This window comes from Peromyscus californicus, unplaced genomic scaffold, assembly GCF_007827085.1.
Source record: "Peromyscus californicus insignis strain IS unplaced genomic scaffold, ASM782708v3 Scaffold_15__1_contigs__length_86483966, whole genome shotgun sequence".
In the NCBI taxonomy this organism is placed as follows: domain Eukaryota; kingdom Metazoa; phylum Chordata; class Mammalia; order Rodentia; family Cricetidae; genus Peromyscus; species Peromyscus californicus.
Window position 1 is genome coordinate 74,218,034 of NW_026294447.1, and position 12,997 is coordinate 74,231,030.

At 46.8% G+C, this 12,997-nt stretch overlaps 1 protein-coding gene and 1 non-coding gene across 4 annotated transcripts in view; one reads left to right on the forward strand and one right to left on the reverse strand.

Annotated features, from left to right (window-relative positions):
* The window catches only part of Slc8a3 (solute carrier family 8 member A3), a 140,443-nt gene that overhangs the window by 109,422 nt on the left and 18,024 nt on the right, over positions 1-12,997 (forward strand). The gene's annotated exons all lie outside the window — the stretch shown is intronic.
* Positions 5,628-5,749, reverse strand: LOC128111363 (small nucleolar RNA SNORA40). Its single transcript, XR_008218610.1, has one exon. It is a non-coding gene; the product is annotated as a small nucleolar RNA SNORA40 (small nucleolar RNA).

Genomic DNA, 12,997 nt, shown 5'->3' on the forward strand with positions numbered 1-12,997 from the left:
CCTGACTTTTTTTCTTTTTGTTTTTTCGAGACAGAGTTTCTCTGTGTGGCCTTGACTGTAGACTAGGCTGTCCTCAAATTCAGAGATCCACCTGCCTTTGTCCCCAAGTGCTGGGATTAAAGGCATCCACCACCACTCCCAGCTGCCTGAGTGTTTCTTGATGTTTGATCTCTGACAAATGAGAAATCAGATAGGAAAAGAGATTTGTGATGCAAAAATGTGTTCCATCTCCCAGTTGCTAAGATACCCCCAGCTAAATTGGTATTTATCAGAATCTTCTGGTTTCTCATCCAAATACTAGCACCCCAGATCTGCTGGATCAGCATCTTGGACTGGGGCACAGAAGCCAGCACATTTACCATTCCCCAGGGTTTTTAAGATGGCTGCACCAGTGACCACATTTTTGCAAGGTCCTACCCAGAATCCTCTCTTCCTGGAAGTAGAACTGTCCAAGATGAACTCTCCATGTTGACAATGACAGCTCTACCTTTGGCTGTTTTTTGGTTACCTTTCTTCACACATTATATGCAACTTTAATAAATTGTTTTTAATAACCACTGGTATATCAGGATGGACAATGGATTTGGGTTCCAGGTGGTCTGAGTTCAACTCCCAACCCTGCCATTTACCAGCTGTGAGACACTGGGTAAATTGTCAACTCCCCTATGTCATTTCCTCATGAAGAGATAATCCTGCTTACCCATACCATTTCAAAGACCCAGTGACATGATGCTTTAGGGACCCTGGATCTTTCTGCAGTGCCCGGTTCTGTCGTCAGCTCAGAGCCTGCCTGTCTACCTGCAAATCCACCAAATAATCAGAGTTCTGGGCACAGTTTCACTTCTGCCCCTGTGTGACTTGGATTTCTCCTATGGGCCGAACTCATGACAATCCTGGGTCATGATGTAGGGACAGGACTTTGTTCTTGAGGAGGCATCTGGTCTGAATGACTTCTGGACTCCAATACAACTGATGTTATCCGTCTGCCCAGCCTCACTTGCTGTCGCCTGACTTGATTGATAGTGGAGCCATTTGAGGAAGGCTGCAAGGCTTAAGGCTGTGTTCAGGCCAGTGAAGGAAGCAGTTTTTAGCACAGTCCTTTCTCCCTTTCCTCCCCTTCCCTTCTGGCCTTTACCAGGCAGTACCTGACTCCTTGCAGCGTCTCCAGATGAAATGCACAGGAAAGGCTCCTTAGAGAGTGCTAGTTCACAAAAACAGTCCACAGCCAAGGCTGCTGATCTTCATGGCTGAGCTCCATGCTTTTTTTTTTCAAGCTGTCCTTCCCCCCTCCCCACTCCACCATCACCATAGCAACCCAGTGGTGTAAAAAAGTCGAAGAGCTAAGGCATCTAAATATAGTCCAAGTTTCAACACTTCCAGCATGGCGCCTAAAACCTGGGAGGCAGACGCATCCAAATGGCAACTGCCCCCCTCCAAAGAGAGGACCGTGGGAGGGGGTGGAGGTCAAGGGGCAAAAGAAGGGAAGGGGCAATCATTTGCTGAGCCCACTGCCTGGGCTTTCTCATTTAACTCCCACAACCACCCAAGGTGGAAGTTATCTTCACATCACCTCTGAAGAGACAGTAAGCTCAAAGTGAATAGGAACGTGGCCAGGGTCACACATAGACCGTCAGCCATAGACCTGCTGTTAACTGAAGTTTCTGTTATTCATACTTTGCTCCCTCCCCTGATACTGCATAGACAGGTGCAGGTGGGGACTTTTCCTGGAAGTGCTAGGCTTTCAAAACAGATCTCATAAGCAATTTGAGTCCTGAGTGCAACTAAATTATTGGATGGTGCCAAGTGAACTATGATTTCTATTAAACTGATGCTTTTTGTCCTCAGGGGCTGAGAGTGAGGAGAAGGCAAGGGAGTAGTTCCCAGGGAATAGGATTCTGCACTCAGACCTATGTAAAATGGCATCACTGGAAGCCCTGACCCAGAGAGTGCTCACTGTGGTTCCTACTATCATTCATTGCTTCATTCATTCACTCACCAAATGCTTTTATTAAGCATCTGACATATGCTCTCACCTCAGGGGATAGAGACAATTAGTTCAAACAAACACAGTGCTTGTCCTCACAGACTTTAGGACAGTGGGAATGACAGGGAAGGTGACAATGGTATAATTGATCAATTCTGTGTAACTGGGACATGTAGTGTAAGTACATACCAGAAGACTGTCACTTGTCGGATGACATTGGTAGAAGGGAAATGCAGAAGTCCACCAGGTGAGGGATAAAGTGATGTGTACTTTCAAGGTAAGCAGAGACTCCTAGAAGCACAGCCTCAGCCGTGAGCTCACAGGGCCAGTGCGTTCTCCAGTCCATCCCTTACCTGTATCTTTACAAGATCATGAAGCCACGTAAGTTAGGCTTTGCAAAACCACAAAGTAGACTCACATGAGATCTAGCAGGAAAGAAATGTGCCCTACCACCCCTTGGCATCGTTATTGTAAAACTGAGTAGGTGTGTGAGGTTGCTTGTGTCCCCAAACTACCAAGAAGAAGTGCCAAGCTGTAGTGTTGGCTGCTTCAGGTTAGCAAGAGTGACCCTGAGAAGTGCCCGTGCCTATGACCTTTCATAGGAATAGGAGGGAAGAGAGTTGGTATGGAAAATGTGCATTTCTGTGGATCTGGAGCTTTCCAAACTGCCTGGAAGGCAGCAAATGTGGGGGATACTCTATGAATGAGTTCCAATTAGATAATATCATGTGTGTGGAGCTCCTGAGTGCTTCAGAGAAAACGCTGTCTAAATACACAGTGCTCGAATCAAAGATAATGATACAGCGCTCTATTTATAGTGCTCCGCTACCTACCTGCCAGCTACTTCCCAGGGATGGGGGAAAGATGAATGGGCAAGATGGAGGGAAAGGGCTTTGAAATCCTTGATTAAGAGCCCTCCAGGCAGATATAGAGTTTAAAATGTATTATATTATTGTCACCATCATTGTGCTTTCTTTTATCACCCCAGAATGTCATCTCCTTCTGTTTCAGGTGAATGAGTCTCTCTGACTGTTCCATGCCCATAATTTCATCCAGGAAGGCAGCAGCCCCCCATATGTCATATACACAAACATGTTGTTGTTGTTGTTTTTCATGAGCTGCCTCCTGTCAGTTGAATCTGGCCTCTCTGTAAATCCAGGCTTTCCCAAGCTCATTTTGTTTCTTCTGATAGGAAATGAATATGTAAATGCCCTGCTTAAAGGGGGTGTTGATTGCAAACAGTCTGTGCACAGTGGACAACAGATTAGAGCTGTGGAAATGAGAGGAAGGAGCCACTGTGTCTAAAAGGGGACAGACTCTCCCAGCACAACACCTCTCCTCCCCCAGGGAAGAGCTGGGGAGAATTCACTGAAGTTGGGGTAGGGTAGCAAAGGCACTTGAGAACTTGGAAATGGCACCAGCAAATCACATTCTGGGTGTGGGCGGGTAGTGACAAGCCCTGATCACTCTTGGAGAACTTCTCCCTATCCAAGCCAGCAGCCCCAGGAATACAAATGGATCTCTTTGGCTCCCTCCCACCATGGAGATGAAACAGGAGTCCCTGAGCCTGGTCAGTCTAGAATGGGATGTGAATATGCAGATGAGCCGCTTCTGCAGTCAACTTAGAAAAGAAAGAGAGCGGAGCTGGGTAATAGGGAAGGTTACTCTGTGGCACTGGGGCAATAAGTGAAGAGAAAGGCCGGTCCCCATTCACTAAGACAGGTCCCCAATCATAGGCAGGAGTATGACAACGAGGCATAGCCCATTATCTGCGATTCTTCATCACGCCATTCACGGAGTTGAAAAGGTACCATGCCCGGCCCCAAACCAACACTGTTAGACTGTCAGCTTTGTCGTCCTCTTGGGAGTCCATCCTGGGAACCAGAGAAAGGACTGCATCAGTTATAGCTTAAACAGAAAATCATCAAATTAGTATTTCTGACTCTGTATTCTTGGCCAGTCCCTTGCTATAAACTTTCCTCGTGTTATCTCCTGTGGTCCTCTCAATGACCCCGTGAAGTCAGTCTTACAACTATATCCTCCTTCAGATGAGGAAATGGGGGCTCACAGGGTTCCACAAATCAGTCAAAAGGCTAAGACTTGTAAGCACCGTAAATGGATAGCTTTGATGCTAAGGCTGTGGCTCTTCACCATTGAACGATGGAGAAAATCTTTGTCTCCACGGCATCAGTCCCGAGAAGGAGCAGTGGGAAAAAGCTGAGATGCAGGACTATCGTCAATAATAAGTAAGTGAAGTGGCCAACAGAGTGAGGACAAGGCAACTCTTTTTGCACATGTTTTAAAAGTCAGAGAAAGAGGTCTAGACTGTTAAGGAAGAGATGGGGGAAGCATTAAAACCTTCTGTTCATAGAGGTAGCTTCATGACGGTGCTTCTCAATGGAGTAGTGTGTACAGGAATGAAATGAGAGACATAGCAAGGGTTCTTCTGCATCTCTGACTGGAGTCTCATGCTAAGCGCTAAGCATGGGCTCTGTGCTGTAACGCCCTGGGCTCAGCTTCTGGCTCCACCACTACGGCTATTCACCAATCATCTGTTCAATAAATATAAACTGCCCATGCGCTAGAGTGTGTGCCAGGTGCTGGTAAAAGAAACAGACAGGGTTTCTGCTTTTAATGGCCTTAGTAGTCCGGTAATGGTGCCAGGTAAGCAGGCGAATAGGACGAAGGTGAGACAAGCTGACGTGGAAAGAGGGTAGAGGATCAGGTAGAGAAGACAGAGAAGTAACATAAACATTTTTAGAGAACCTGGTTCTGAGAATGTCTGGGGAAGTGACAGTCCAGAAAAAGGGAAACCGTTAGTGCCAATGTCCTGAGGCAGGAATCGGGTTTATGCATTTGAGGTAAGAGAAGGCGGGTATGCTGCGGCAAAGTCAACGGAGGGAGACTAGCAGACGGTGTTCTGTGAAACAAGCCAGGTGAGCTGTGCAGGCTCATTCAGCATCCAAGCAGCTCCTGGGCATGTGTCCACAAATGCACATCCTCAGGGCCAGTGCAGACCTGCCGCAACAGGAACTCTGGGAATGGAGCCCAGCACGCTGCGCTTCCTCAAGCCTTCCAAAGATTCTGTTGTCTCAGAGTTTCTCAGCTAGACCACACAGGTTCAATTGTTTGCTTTACTTTTAGGTTTATTTTTTATTTTCCCTGGTTCTTTTTAAGATTTGTTTTTATTCGTGTGTGTGTGTGTGTGTGTGTGTGTGTGTGTGTGTGAGAGAGAGAGAGAGAGAGAGAGAGAGAGAGAGAGAGAGAGAGAGAGAGAGAGAGAGAGAGAGAGAATGCCCCAAGTCTGCAGGTGCCCTCAGAGCCCAAAGCAGGTATAAGATCTCTTGAACTGGAGTTACAGGCAGTTGTGTGCCGCCCGACGCAGGTGCTGAGACTAGAACTCGGGCATCTTCCTGAGCAACAGACACTCTCAACAGCTGCCCTCTCTCCACCCTCATTCAATTATATATAAATATATTCAATTATATTCCAAGTGTGGCAGGGTCTGATGCATGGAACCTAAGTTAAAAAAAAAAAGTGACACATTGGGACTTCCCTCTCTTTGAAATCTAGAATTATCTGTTCCTTGTTCCTGGGGCCAACTTTTGTACGAACACCATCGTCACTTGGAGCTCTCTGGCATCACAGTCCTGCTCATACGCATCAACACTCATTCTGAACAGTGAGTTCTGGGTTGCAGAAGGGGACTTATTTTTGGACCTTTCTTTAAATCTTTGGCCAGCAGTTCAACAACACACAAATACTAAAGATTTTCTCTTAAAGGCTACAGAGAGTCTCTGGCTGATGAAAGAACAGACTGTATTAGAACATCAGGAACGGGAGCAAAGAGGGAGCCCGGTGACTGCTATAAGAGTCCAGGTCTGAGGTGACAGTGATTGGAGGGGGGGGTGTTACCAAGAGGAGGTCCCAGCAGAAGGGACCCACGGCCCAACAGGAGGCAGATGCTAGGACCATAGAAGACAAGCAGCCATCTGCCTAGAGCACAATTCAAAGACCATTTCCTCACCTTCTTCTCTATCCATCCCACCCTCCAGCCATGCTCTCTCTACTGTAAGAGCCTGGGCCTATGGAATGCTTCAGGCTGGTGCATGGCAGCTGGGTTCTTGCAGAGGGAAGGTGAGAAAAAAGACGAGTCAGTGGAGAGCAGGAGCAGTTGTGGACTTGCAAGCAGTCAGATTGGGAAAGCAGTTCCTGAGGATGAGTGAGGAACCCTGTATAACACATGTGTACATGTGCACACGCACATACACGTGCATATACACACACACACATACACACATATTGAGAGACATGCTCACACACAAATATCCACACAGGTGCACACGCACACATGCACACACTTATGCACACACAAACACGCATACACACCCCAGACACACATGAACATACACATACACACATGCACACATTTCACAAGCACAAACACATACGCACATACATATGCATACACATATATACATACACACACACACACACACACACACACACACACACATACACACCTGCACACATACATACTTTTATGTTTGGATGAGATCTGCAATTACAAAAGGCAAGGGTTGTGGGGTTTTGCTCCTGTTGCTGCCCATAAACATCCCAGAGAGGAGCCTCTTGCTTTCCCTGGGTAAGAGTAGGTGGCTTGGGAGGACCCACACGAAAGAAGCAGCGGAAACTCGGCTGCTTTCCTCATCCACCATTCTTCCTGTCGTGCTGCCAGGCACCAGGCAGCACAAGAATGCAGCAACATGCTAAGAGGAGAGTGAGGCCGCCGAGGAGAGTCATGCAGACGCAGCTCAGGAACCTGTCTGCATCTGAAATTTGACATTTTGTTCAGGACGGATTTTCCCCCAACAGTTCTGATTTTTTTTTTTTTTATTGCAGAATTAAGACGTCATTTAGCTTGAGTGCTGAGGTTTCTGGTGTTCCCTTACATCGTGCACCCCAGCCTCCTTAGCTCTTGGAAAGGTATTATGACGGTCTCTGGCTCCCTGCATTTGTGAAAAAGCACATTTTGGGATTCTATTCTTCAAGAAGTTAAGCTTGTTAAGCTTGCCCCAAGGGCAGCAGGCTCTGTGGAAACAGCCATCACGTGGTACCGCAACCCTGCTGCAGTTTGGTCAGTGAAGAAAATGTCGTAGCATTGGCGAATCCCCCATGTAGTTGAGTCTCTAACTGAAGTAGTTTCTCTGTCTAACCCGGGAACAGTAATCTTTCCTAGATTTGCTATTCAACAGCATCTCTAGAAATTACTCACCTGAAATGAGAGGTTTGTAGATGCTCAGGTGGACAAGAGAGTCGAGGCTAAGGTGCAGAGCTTCGCCTGGGCTCCACACAGGCTCTATGCAGCCGGCAGCTCTCTCTTCTGAATTATTAGAAGGTTTGCCCCTGGATCTGAAGTTTTATGTCTATACAATAAAAAATGCTTTCCAGCTTGGATCAAAATCATCCTTGAAAATGAGATCCCAGCTGGAGAAAGAGAGCCAGAAAGAGACCCAACATCTCTAAAGCCATGAATCAGATAACCAGCCATTTTCTGTCTACAGTGCTGGGAGCAGACACACGGTTAAATAAATTATTTTATAGATTATTCCCCTTGCCTCTCCAAGAAGGGGATTTATCAATTTCAGGGCACAGCAACCATCTATTCCTAGATCACTGCGGCCTTCTCTCTTCTCTTCTTGACGGAGAAGGAGGGAAACGGAGCTGTGAATCTTCCTGTCTCCCCCAAACAGTCCCTTGGGCTGATCCGGGGCAAATGTGGGGTTCCAACAGGCCTGTAAATACAGAGCTGACACTTGGTGATATTCATTGTTATAGAGATGGAGAATTGTGTTCTGGGAATTTGAGAGTAACCGGGCATGACCCTTGCAGAGATCACTTTCCAGAAGGGCCAATTCCCTTTCGGGGTGGCCCTCTGATGTATCATTCACTCACTCAACTAACAAATGCTGCCCCTGCCCCTTTGGTCTAAGAGAACTCAACAGTCCGAAAGGAATGAAGCTCAGAGACTCGCTCGGACTGGGTGCCCTCCATGCAAAGCAACGTTGTGAGAGGCCAGCCAGGCCTGGGAAATGTTTTCCTAATCCCTCTTGGGTTTTTGGGAGAGCTCCCAGGAGGTTCATCTCCAAGAGACACAGCCAGGTCCCAAGCTGGGAATGCCACATATTCTGGCACCTCTTAGCATAAGGCTAGTAGAAAAGGCAGGTGCTGGCCCTGTAGCCTCCGATGGCATCGCTGGCCCTCCAAGAAGCTGATCAGGATAGCCTGTGTCCTCCATTCAGAAGCAGCTACTGAGCTGGAAGGAAAAACTGACATCACAGAATGAAGCATGACTCCTCATCTGAATTAATGGCTTCCATGTTAGTTGTGAACACCATCTTCCCCAGAGTGGACAAATGGAGGTTTAATCTCAGCTGGGTGGCACTGGCCTCCCAGATATTGTGTCCCTCAGAATCCTTGGGCATGCCATCACAGTAATCTTCAAAGCATTTTTTTTTTGTTCTTTGTCACATTTTTTTTTTATAGCAGAAAGACATGAGACTCCAGGTGTGGTAGCAACCAAACACACCAGATATTACTCTACAAGGTCTTTCTGGGGGTTTCTTGTGTGGTGGGTGTGTACTAGGCAGGGACTGAAACCTCAGATAAGACAGGCTCAGTCCCTGCTCTCACAGAGTTTACACTCAAGGGGGACCAACAGGAAACAGTAACCAAAGGGCTGACTTCAAGCAGTGAACATCACACCACTGTGTGAAGGAATCGAATGCAATCTGTGGTGGGAGAGGAATTCTAGGGGCTAAGGTGGCTATGGAAGTCTTCTCCAAGGAGGTAAAGTGGACGAGGAAATCCAACAGATGAGGATAAGTCCAGGTGTAGGTGAAGAGCATCCTAGACAAGGAACATGAGGAAGTTTACCCTGAGTGGGAAGTAACCTGACCTGAGAAACAGAAAGAACGGTGCTTGGGAGCAGAGCAAGGGGACCTTGTGATGAGTGAGATCTGAAGTTCAGTACAGCTGGAGATGCTCCTCTAGGACACGGGAATTTGCTTATTCCAACTGCTGGGGATATGGCAGGATCTGAACTTTGTGTTTGAGTCAGAGTCTCACTGGGCAGCCAAGGTTAGCCTACAATTACGTAGGCCAGCCTGGTCTCAAACTTGCAATCCTCCTTCTGTCTCTGGAGTGCTTGGATTACAAGTGTGCACCACCATATCTGGCGACTCTGCCTTTTAAGTCTGTCACTCTGGCTACAATGTGGGAAAGAGAGGGAAGAGAGAAGCAGAGCCCAGGACAGGAGAGTCTCTTCAGAGGCTGCCGCAGTCCAAGCGAGAGGCTGTGGTGTCCTGATCTTGGTAGCAGAAGGAAGGGTGATGGTCAGGGAGTCTGGAGCAGGAGATGGGTGGAGAGGAGGGAGGACGGAACAGAGAGTAAGGACGGGAGAGGGGGGGACTCCGGGTTCAGGGCCTGAGCCAAGTGGTAGATGATTGTACCGCTGACTGAAGCTGAGGGAACAAGTTTGGAAAGAACTCGAGGCCCAGCTGGTGACTCCTAGTTAATGTTCTGTGGTCTCACTTGTGTGTGGGACAGAAATAAAAACGTTGTCAGTTTTGGGGAGCTGCGAGGGGATTTCTCCAGCCTCCAGGCAGGGTAGCACCTTCAGTGAGAACAGATGTGATGTCTTTCCCACAAATGGGCTCAGTGGGGGAACCCCACACCCTGCCTCCTTCACTCATCCCACCCTCCAGCTGGCTTTTCCTGCCAGCCAGCTCTGCTTCCTCCTTCTGCTGCTCCACACCTGTCTTCCTTGCTCTTGTCTTCTGCTATGATGTCCATGGAGTCTCTTTTCCTGTTTATCTGATCACTAAAAATCAAAACGAACACAAGCCACGTTGTATAACATGTTCTATCCAGCCCCAAGCTTGTCACTGATGATGGCAGAGGCCAGATTTTGAGAGAATATGAGTCTCTTTCTGTAGCCTCCTAGCACTCCAAGGCCCTGTAGTAATCCATTTAGGGATCTATTCTCCTGGTTTATCCAGCCCTTTCTTGACCTGACTTCTATTTGCAGTAAGTACTATTTATTGATTCCACCTTATTTTCTGACTTAATGACTAGAGATGAAAAGATCCCCTTGTATGTGACTCTCAAACTGGAATTGTTGTTATGCTTAATACTAATGGCTTCTATTTGTTAAACCCTCAGCAGAAAACATACTTCCCTCCGTGTGCTTCCTTATTGTTCGAGGGACACGACAGAGCAAACACTGCTGTGCCATTTTGCACCTAAGACTTCACACTTGAAACATGTTACATCTTGAGGACTTTATCAGGTCGCCCAGGGCTACCCAGATGGTGAGGGTGGAAGAGAGATTTCAACCCAGGCTCTCAGTCCCTGGAAGACGGAAAGTCACAGTGTTATGGTTTTCACAGGCTGCAAGGGCATCGCTTCCTATGGTAGCTACCTGGGGTTTCATGGACTGCAATGGGTACAGAGGTCATCAAGGTTTAGAGTGTCATTTCATAAGCCATTAGTGACATGGTCTAGGGCAGGGTCAGCAGCTGTTATGCTCACTTCAGGAGGGATGGACCCAGTAAGTAAGGTTAGTAGAGGAATCGTAGACACCAAAGAAAACTCTTACGGTTGACTTGGGGGGCTTCAGATAATGAAGAGTTTATGGCAAGTAAGACTATAAAGATAGAGTGCTTCATTGAAAAAGAAGGAAGAGTGGAGCAGAAGACCTCTATCTCCTCTGCAAAGGCCAATCTTAGAGGCATGTGTGGAAGAGGACTGCTGATGGGAGCTGCTGCAGGGTCCTGTAGAGCTCTGCATGCCTATGCTGCAGAGAGATGCAGCTCTCGGCCACAATTGCAGCAGTGACCCATACCCTCTAGTGGAGGTGATGTATGAAGGCTGGGTCTGGTCCTGAAATGTCCCATCATGAGTGACAGCTTGGCTGCATAGGCTTACCTCTCTTTTTGAAGCAACTGCAGGGAGGAGTAGCAGTGGGGTGGGTAGGTAGGTAGCCCAGAATAGTTACCTACACATTCACTCTACAAACTAACACTTTTTCATACCCAAAGCTATGTGGGATATTGGGGTTGGGGTTGGCCAAAGGACCACGGTAGAACTTAGACACAGATCCCAACTCAGACAGCTCCAGAGTTATGTAGCCTGCCCTCCCCTCCCCCACACTGCAGCCTCTCATCTGTAGACAGCATCTCCCAGTCACTGTGAAACAGACAATGTGTGACGCAGACCAAGCAGTTCTCCCTGTGATGTCCACCGCCACACAAAAGGGAGAGAGCGTCTACTATTCTGGGCAGGATTCCCACAGGCCTATTTGTCCCTCTCTTTCTGTTCTTTCTATAAAATAAGCACTTTCAATCATCATCTGCTGTTCCAGAAGTCAAAAAAAAATTATTCCTTGTTCCTAAAGCAAAGAGATGAAGAAGAATAAACCTTATGAGAAGACCTATGAGTGCAATCTTCTTATGTATGCAGCAGCCTTTCATCAGTCTTCAGAGAGACTATGGGGAATAGGGAGAGAGGAGATGAGACAGGAGCTGTGAGGACTGGATGCTGGCAAGCATGATAGATGTATCTCAGAAAATGTCACAGTGAAACTCACTACTAGATACAATGCATAGAAATTAACAGTTTTAAATTTTAAGTGTGGGAGCCAGACAGTCTCTGTTGCCTATGAAAAACCACTGTCTGAAAATACTTAAGGGGAAACTCCAGAAATAAACCATTCATAAGTTTTAAATAGCTTTTATTATAGGGTACTGTGAGTATTTTTTTTTGGTTTAGTTTTTGAGATAGGGAATTGGTTTCGTAGTCCAGATTGCCTCAAACTTACTATATGGTCCATGCTGGCCCCAAACTCACTGTGATCCTCCTTCCTTAGCCTCTGAGTATTTGGGTTACAAATGTTTACCACACCCGATGGGTAATGTTATAATTCTTCTATTTTATCATTAGTTGTTAACCTCATATTGTGCCTAATTTATAAGCTAAACCTCATCATAGATATTCACAGGTAGCACGTATGAGGTTCAGTATGATCCATGGTTTCATATATTCACTGGGGTCCTGAAATATATTCCTAATGGATAAAGGGGGTAGTGCAAAATCCCTGATATTATGTAAACCTTATTTGTCTTGTCTGTATATTGGTTAAATTATTTGTCCAAGATCACATAGCATTTCTGGGATTGGAACTTGGAACCTTTGGCTATAAAGCCTGAGCTTTCTCCAGTCTTCAAGTATGGTTATAACATACAGCCACATGAAGCCCAAGAGAACTCACTGATGCTGAAGAAGGGCCAGGAGAGCCACCTTCTTCCATGCACTTGTGGAACTGGGGCCAACTTGGACCTTTCTGGATCTCTTTCTCTCTCCTTCTCTTCCTGTTTCTTCTCCAGCTGCCTTGCCCCAATTCTGCCCCTTTATTTATGATACTTTATTTTTCCATCCACAGCAAAACAATTCACATCAAGGTAATTGATGATGAGACGTATGAGAAAAACAAGAATTACTTCATTGAGATGATGGGCCCCCGCATGGTGGATATGAGTGTTCAGAAAGGTGTAGTACCCTGTCCTCCACACTAACAGTAACAGTCTTCTCTCCTTCCTTTCTTCCTCTTTCCAATCCATTTCCTTCTCTTCCTCTTGCCTCCTACCTTCCTACTTCCTTCCTCTCTTGACCTTTTCACATCTTCTACTCTCTCTGTCCTAACACCTGCCAACCTGTCACATGGTATCCACAGAGAGGTCTTCAAGGACAAATGGCAATTTTTCTGGGGTAGCAAAATGAACACGGGTGAGTAGATGAGAGAGGGAGAGAGGGGGAGAGGGAGAGAGAGAGAGAGAGAGAGAGAGAGAGAGAGAGAGAGAGAGAGCACTCTCTGAAAATATGATAAATGAGGCTCTCTGTGATGTGGTATGGAGGCAAGAAGGACAGATAGGTTCACAGACTGGAGGAATTATG